Source organism: Polypterus senegalus, chromosome 16 (genome assembly GCF_016835505.1).
Source record: "Polypterus senegalus isolate Bchr_013 chromosome 16, ASM1683550v1, whole genome shotgun sequence".
NCBI lineage: Eukaryota > Metazoa > Chordata > Cladistia > Polypteriformes > Polypteridae > Polypterus > Polypterus senegalus.
The window spans coordinates 14,056,971-14,063,000 of record NC_053169.1 but is presented as its reverse complement, the minus strand read 5'-3'; the positions used below and the strand labels follow the sequence as shown (position 1 = coordinate 14,063,000).

The 6,030-nt window shown below is 39.1% G+C and overlaps 1 protein-coding gene across 1 annotated transcript in view; it reads right to left on the bottom strand.

Annotated features, from left to right (window-relative positions):
* Nucleotides 1–3,829, bottom strand: part of adgrb3 (adhesion G protein-coupled receptor B3) — an 868,080-nt gene extending 864,251 nt beyond the window's left edge. The window contains exon 1 of the mRNA XM_039737721.1: nt 3,452–3,829. The gene's annotated coding sequence lies outside the window, so the exon portion shown is untranslated. The remainder of the gene's footprint in view (nt 1–3,451) is intronic.
* Between the last annotated feature and the right edge of the window lie 2,201 nt (nt 3,830–6,030).

Below are 6,030 nucleotides of genomic sequence, written 5' to 3'. Positions count from 1 at the left end.
CAGTCGTCCAAAGCAAACAAAAAGGGGGGGGATTGGGTAGCACTCAAAAATGCCAGCAACTGGTGCCGTTCATTATCCTCAGAAAGACAAAGCTATATTATTTTAATCACGGCACCCTTCACCCCACCGTTCTTCTGAAATAAAATTTAATGTGGGTGCATCTGTAATTAGATTAAAATACCCAATAATTAACCCAAGGCAATTAAAAACACGTAACGGTTAAATGGATTAGCATTTCGTTTTCGGTAGTTAATATTAACTTTACTGCGTTACAGGAAAATAATTGGCACATAAAGCCCCGGGAACCAAAAGCCAGCAGTAAAAGGAGCACCAAATGGCTTTTTTTTCCTGTAATCCGAGCGACACAAGAGGCGCCTCTTATAAACTCAGACAACAGACTGCAGTATATGATATCAAGTCACGCCGTGAGTCACATTTTAATGTTTAAACATTTTACTTCAAATAATGAATTGGATCCACCTGTACGGAATCAGCTCGGCGCATGTCCTGGCAAAAGTGGGTTTACTGCAGCAGACGGCAACATGGGATGTGAGCAGTTTGACTTTTAGGTGGACATTCGAGCGCACGCTTAATCCTGAGGGGGAATGGAAAGAAATGGCTAAGCCTGGCGCTGTAATTCCATTCTGATCCTTCCTGTAGTTGCAAACACGTGTGTTGTCGGAGCGCATCTATCGATCGATTGTTTAACACCTTCCAATATCTATCAATTGATTGTATAGTATCTATCTATCTATCTATCTATCTATCTATCTATCTATCTATCTATCTATCTATCTGCACTCTTAAAAAAATAACAGTTCTCTAATGGCACTTTACCGGGTTGCGTGGTTCCGTGCTGAACCATTGCCTGCCAAAGAACAATTTCATTTTGGGAAAGTTCCCTTACATATAAACTTGGTTATTTGGCCTCTGAAAAGGTTCGTAATATAGGGACAAAACGGAAATCGTTGATGTACAGCAAGCTACCTGGCAGGCTACTGGCAGAGCATGAAAACTTGGACTTAGCTGGTGCTATTGTCCTTTAAAAAATTTGAACCTTGCTGGCCTTTTACAAATCTGTTATCAGTTATTCATGGTTATTTACAGAGCCTGTTATGGATCTAAATAAATAACGGTTCTTTCTGGAACATTCATGTGGATTGTTGTTTTGGGAACCGAAAATGTTTCCAATATGACATTGTTCTGAAGAACAACTCCGTCACCTTAAGAATATATCTATCTATCATTATATAGTGTCTCTCATATCTATCTATCTATCTATCTATCTATCTATCTATCTATCTATCTATCTATCTATCTATCTATCTATCTATCTATCTATCTATCTATCTTGTATAGCGCCTTTCATATATGGCTGTGTATCTGCTTTTCTTAAGGACCATCATGGTTATGGCTAAAGCAAGACGAGCGATGGAGGTTTGTGGAATAGTCTGTTGGGGTGAGGAGTTGGCCATTGGCTTACCTTTATGGATGTATGAACAGCTAAAACTGTGCAAAATACACCTACGTAAAAATGATATCTAGCAAGCTATATAGTGTCTTTCATATCTATCTATCTATCTATCTATCTATCTATCTATCTATCTATCTATCTATCTATCTATCTATCTATCTATCTATCTAAAAACTGGAGAGAACTGCATCATTTCTTTTGTGAAGATCTTCAAAAACATCTATCTTACAGCACTATAACAGCCAGACGCGTCTCTAAGAATAAAGTCCTAAAATACCTAGCATTCACAAAACCCCATTACTTTTTGAATCAGAGACTTATAATAATAATAATAATAATAATAATAATAATAATAATAATAATAATAATAATAATAATGCAGTATCGGCGGACTTTGCACTGAAAGCTTAAGGTTATCTAATCAGATCATCTATGCACTTGCACAGATTTTCTACTGCGAGATGGCCAAATACCCCTCCCCCTATCCCCACACACACAGACGCACACGCATTCACCACCAGTACCAACAAGGCTACAATAATTAATAAATTACAGAGTGTCTGCAGTAACGAAACTGTCTATTTTAGCTATCATTTCCTACAGAGAATTTTCTCTTTTTTCCATGGTTTCCACTGACACATTTTATTATTCCGTTAAGGCCAATGGCATACATATATCTATCTATCTATCTATCTATCTATCTATCTATCTATCTATCTATCTATCTATCTATCTATCTATCTATCTATCTATCTATCTATCTATCTATCTACCTACTGATTGATCGTCTGCCACAATCCACATCATCGCTGCTATGCGTGCTGTTAAAGTCGCGCTCGGTAAGTTAAGTCGCTTTTATGTATCTGATAAAGTGGCTTAGACCCGAGCGCCGGGGGACTGCCGTATTTGTAAAATTCTTAATGAAAAGCGAAATAATAATAATGACAGCAAAGGAAAAAAAGGAAAGAAACAGAGCGTCGCTTTATGAGTAAGAAACGTTGTGTGATGTCCTTCTGAGTGCATTAATCCTGCAGGCAATGCAGCTGTACGCAGTGTCACAGCGGAGTGTGTAGGCGTTGAAAACCCAATGTAAAGAAGATGGTGTCAGGGGACCCTCTCAAAGAAATTTTCCAAATTATATCTTCTTTACCCTTATTGGGTTTGCATTATGAAATCGTCTACTGTGTGTCATCGGCATTATCTTAACGCCCCTCGTTCGTTTGAGCCGTTAGATTTTTTTTGTATTATTTTGTAATGTAATTTTCCGTGTAAATATTGCAGGGCATGAGCCTTAAGAGCTATCCGGTCCAGAGCTAGAGGTGCTTCACATCAGTGCCTCTGAAGCAACTGTTTCATTTTATTGTTCTGCTTGTCATTCATATCATTCCAGGAGGTATTGCAAGCCATGTTTAACATAAAATCGAAGCCAAATGAAATGTTACTCTGCACTAGTGGGCTGATTTGGGGGTGAAATCCTGAAAAGGCTTAGTTTTGTTCCCACGATGGCTGGCTGGCTGGCATGCAATTGGGGGGATTTTTGTTAAAGGTTGATTCTAACAAAATATCCGCCACCAAACCTAGCCCCATCACCACCCGCCTTTGGCTGACACATATTTGTTAGAGCATAGTCGGCGCCATAACCTCACACTTCGCTCATATTAAACCCCAATGTACCCCAGTGTTTTTTTTTTTTTTTGTTTAACTTTTGCTTATTTATTACAATAATAGTCCCACATCGCGACGCGTTTCTTCCGACGGCATTGCCCCGACAAGCTTGTAACGTGCACGCCTGAAACGCATCTTTGGCTCCTCTTGCGGACCTCTTAAACTTTCTGACTAGACCGAGCCCCGCGCGGAGTGCGTTATGAAGTAGCCGAGGCACTTGTCTGCTGGCAGACAGCTTTATGTGATAAGTAGGGCACAAATCAGATGGATACAAGAAGTGTGCAAGTCGATAAATAAATGAATGAAAATTACCTTACACCTCGGATGCTCTGGCTATTTCTCCAACATGCTAGCACAGATGCTTTAGTTCTAACAGCGAAGCAAACAGCTTTCTTTAGAATAATCGCTTTCCATTGCCTTCAGCCAAAAAAAAAGAAGGGGGGTGGGGGAAACAAAGACCCCCAAAATTAAAGCCACGATCAATGAAATAGGAAAAAAGCATAAACTCCAGTAAGGCTCATTTCCTCCTCCTGCTTCTTCCAGCGAAACAGAACCAGCAAACCACCACGCACGGATCAGGAACTGAGATGCCTTAGAACAAAAGTAATTGCAATAGACGAAGCTATAATGCAGAGCTCACAAAAAAAGAAAGCACAAAAATTAAAAGAGAAAGAAGAAAAAGATCGGTAAAAAATAGACACACATAAACACACACCAGTAGGTCCTCTTCTTTCCTGTTGTGTTCTCCCTCTCTCCCTCTCTCTCTCTCCCTCTCGCATTCTCTCTCTCTCTCTCTCTTTCTCTCTCACTCTCTCTCGCTCTCTCTCTCTCTATCCTTGTGTGTGCGCGTGTGTGTGTGGCACTCCTGAGATACTCAGACAGTCAGCAGATAGAAAAAAAGACAAATAAAAAAGACAAAAAAAAAAGAAAAGGAAATATATATATATATATATGTATGTATATATCCAGGGCAGATGTTTGAATGCAGAGCGAGTAGGCAAGTACGGAGTATGAGCTCGGGAAACGCTCTCCGGCTCTCCTCCTCTCAGCTTCACGAGTGCGGCTGCAATATCACGTCCAGCCACTAAGATAAGGCACGTAGGGACGTTACTGACTGCGTCTGCCCGGGTTGCTGCTTTTTCCCTCCTTCGCGTCTTCGCCACCCTCCAGTTGCTGCCACTTTATTGACAGGGAGACGTGGAAGAGCACCAGAAGCGCTTAGGATTCACGTTCAGGAATCCGGGAAGAGAAAGCATCCGCATCGGCTCCGCGTCACCAACGATTCAGAGGACTGTCCTTGATGATCAGGTTTGGAAGGTTCAGTCTGTTTGATTGGGGTGGGAGGGGGTCTGTTTGTGGGGTTTGTGTTGGGACAAGGGGGCATGTACAGGAGGGTGGGAGAGTCAGTCCGAATGTGTGCAGAGACCATGCAGTCTCAACTCTATTACGCAATCCCGAATCCCACTACTGGGAAGGCAGCCAGAAGTCAGAGCGTCTATTAACTTTATTTTTATGCTATCAGAATAGCGTCTCAAGGCTGTGGGGCTTAACGTGTTTAACACTTCATCGACATGCAGGTAGTCGTTTGGTTTTAGTAAGAAAAAAAGGAGTCCTCGCTTTAAAAAAATGTACAATGAAGAAACACGCAGTAACGTTAGCCAAATTAGCTACACCAACGGATGGACGTGTCCGCTTTATTAATGCCAAGCCGAATTCCCAGCGTCACCCCGAGTCCTGCTGAAAAGACGGACGAACTGTCCCGATGGGCAGCCATAGTGACTGAAACTAAATAGCAAGATAAAGTAAGCAGCAGTAGCAGCAGCATTATTCCTGCTTCTGTTATGGATATGATTACTAAAATAATTACATAGCTACTACATTATTTTAAAGTTAGTTGAAAGTTCAATAGTATTAGTAGAAGAATTATACAGGATCATTCCTATTAACAGTAATTTTACAGCTGTCAGAGTATTTCAGTTATAACATTAAATATTTGGAACTGGCTAATTCTTCTTCTTCTTCTTCTTCTTCTTCTTCTTCTTCTTATTATTATTATTATTATTATTATTATTATTATTATTATTATTATTATTATTATTATTTATTTACTTATTATTATTATTTTTTTTCTGTGACAGTCCTGTTGCTGCCACCTGTATCAGGCCTGAGCCAAGACATAGGGCACTGTTATGTGGTGTGTATTCGTGTTGCTTTTAGAGGCTTGTGTTTGTCTTAAGGACTGTCCTCACTATTAGTAATAGAAGTATTCATTTATTTTACACCTATTGAATTATCTCAGGCATAGAATAGCTCTGAAATCTTGGAACTCACACACTAGGAGAAGATGTAGCATTTGTATTCTTCTTCTTATTCCTTTAAAAATGTCACATTGCCTTAAATAAAAATCACTGAAAAATGCTGCAATTGGTTATCAGCATCTGTTTTTTTTTTGTTTTTTTTTTTTATTATTATTAAACTGTGACTTTTTGGAATGCTAGAATCTAAATGGGTTAATAATAATAATTATAATAGATGTGATGATGCTTTGCTAAGTAAGAATAAATTGAGTTGAGTAAACATTACAGATATTGACCCAATACTGGCGTATAGCTGAGACATTTTTTTTCCTGATCTCTTGATTTTATATCTGTTTCTTTTGTTATTCACCCATCCACCCATTTTCTGAAATTGCTGAATCTAAATCCAAAATGATTGTTGCTCTCAAAGAAATTCTAGGTTTTGCAGGCTAGACATGAATTGTCCTTAAGTAGTATCTTTTTATCTATTGTGAAAAAAGAGTTATTTAATAGCTGACATCAAAATAGAACTTAAAGTATTCTAGTGTGATAAGAAGGATAGAGCAAGATCTATCTATCTATCTATCTATCTAT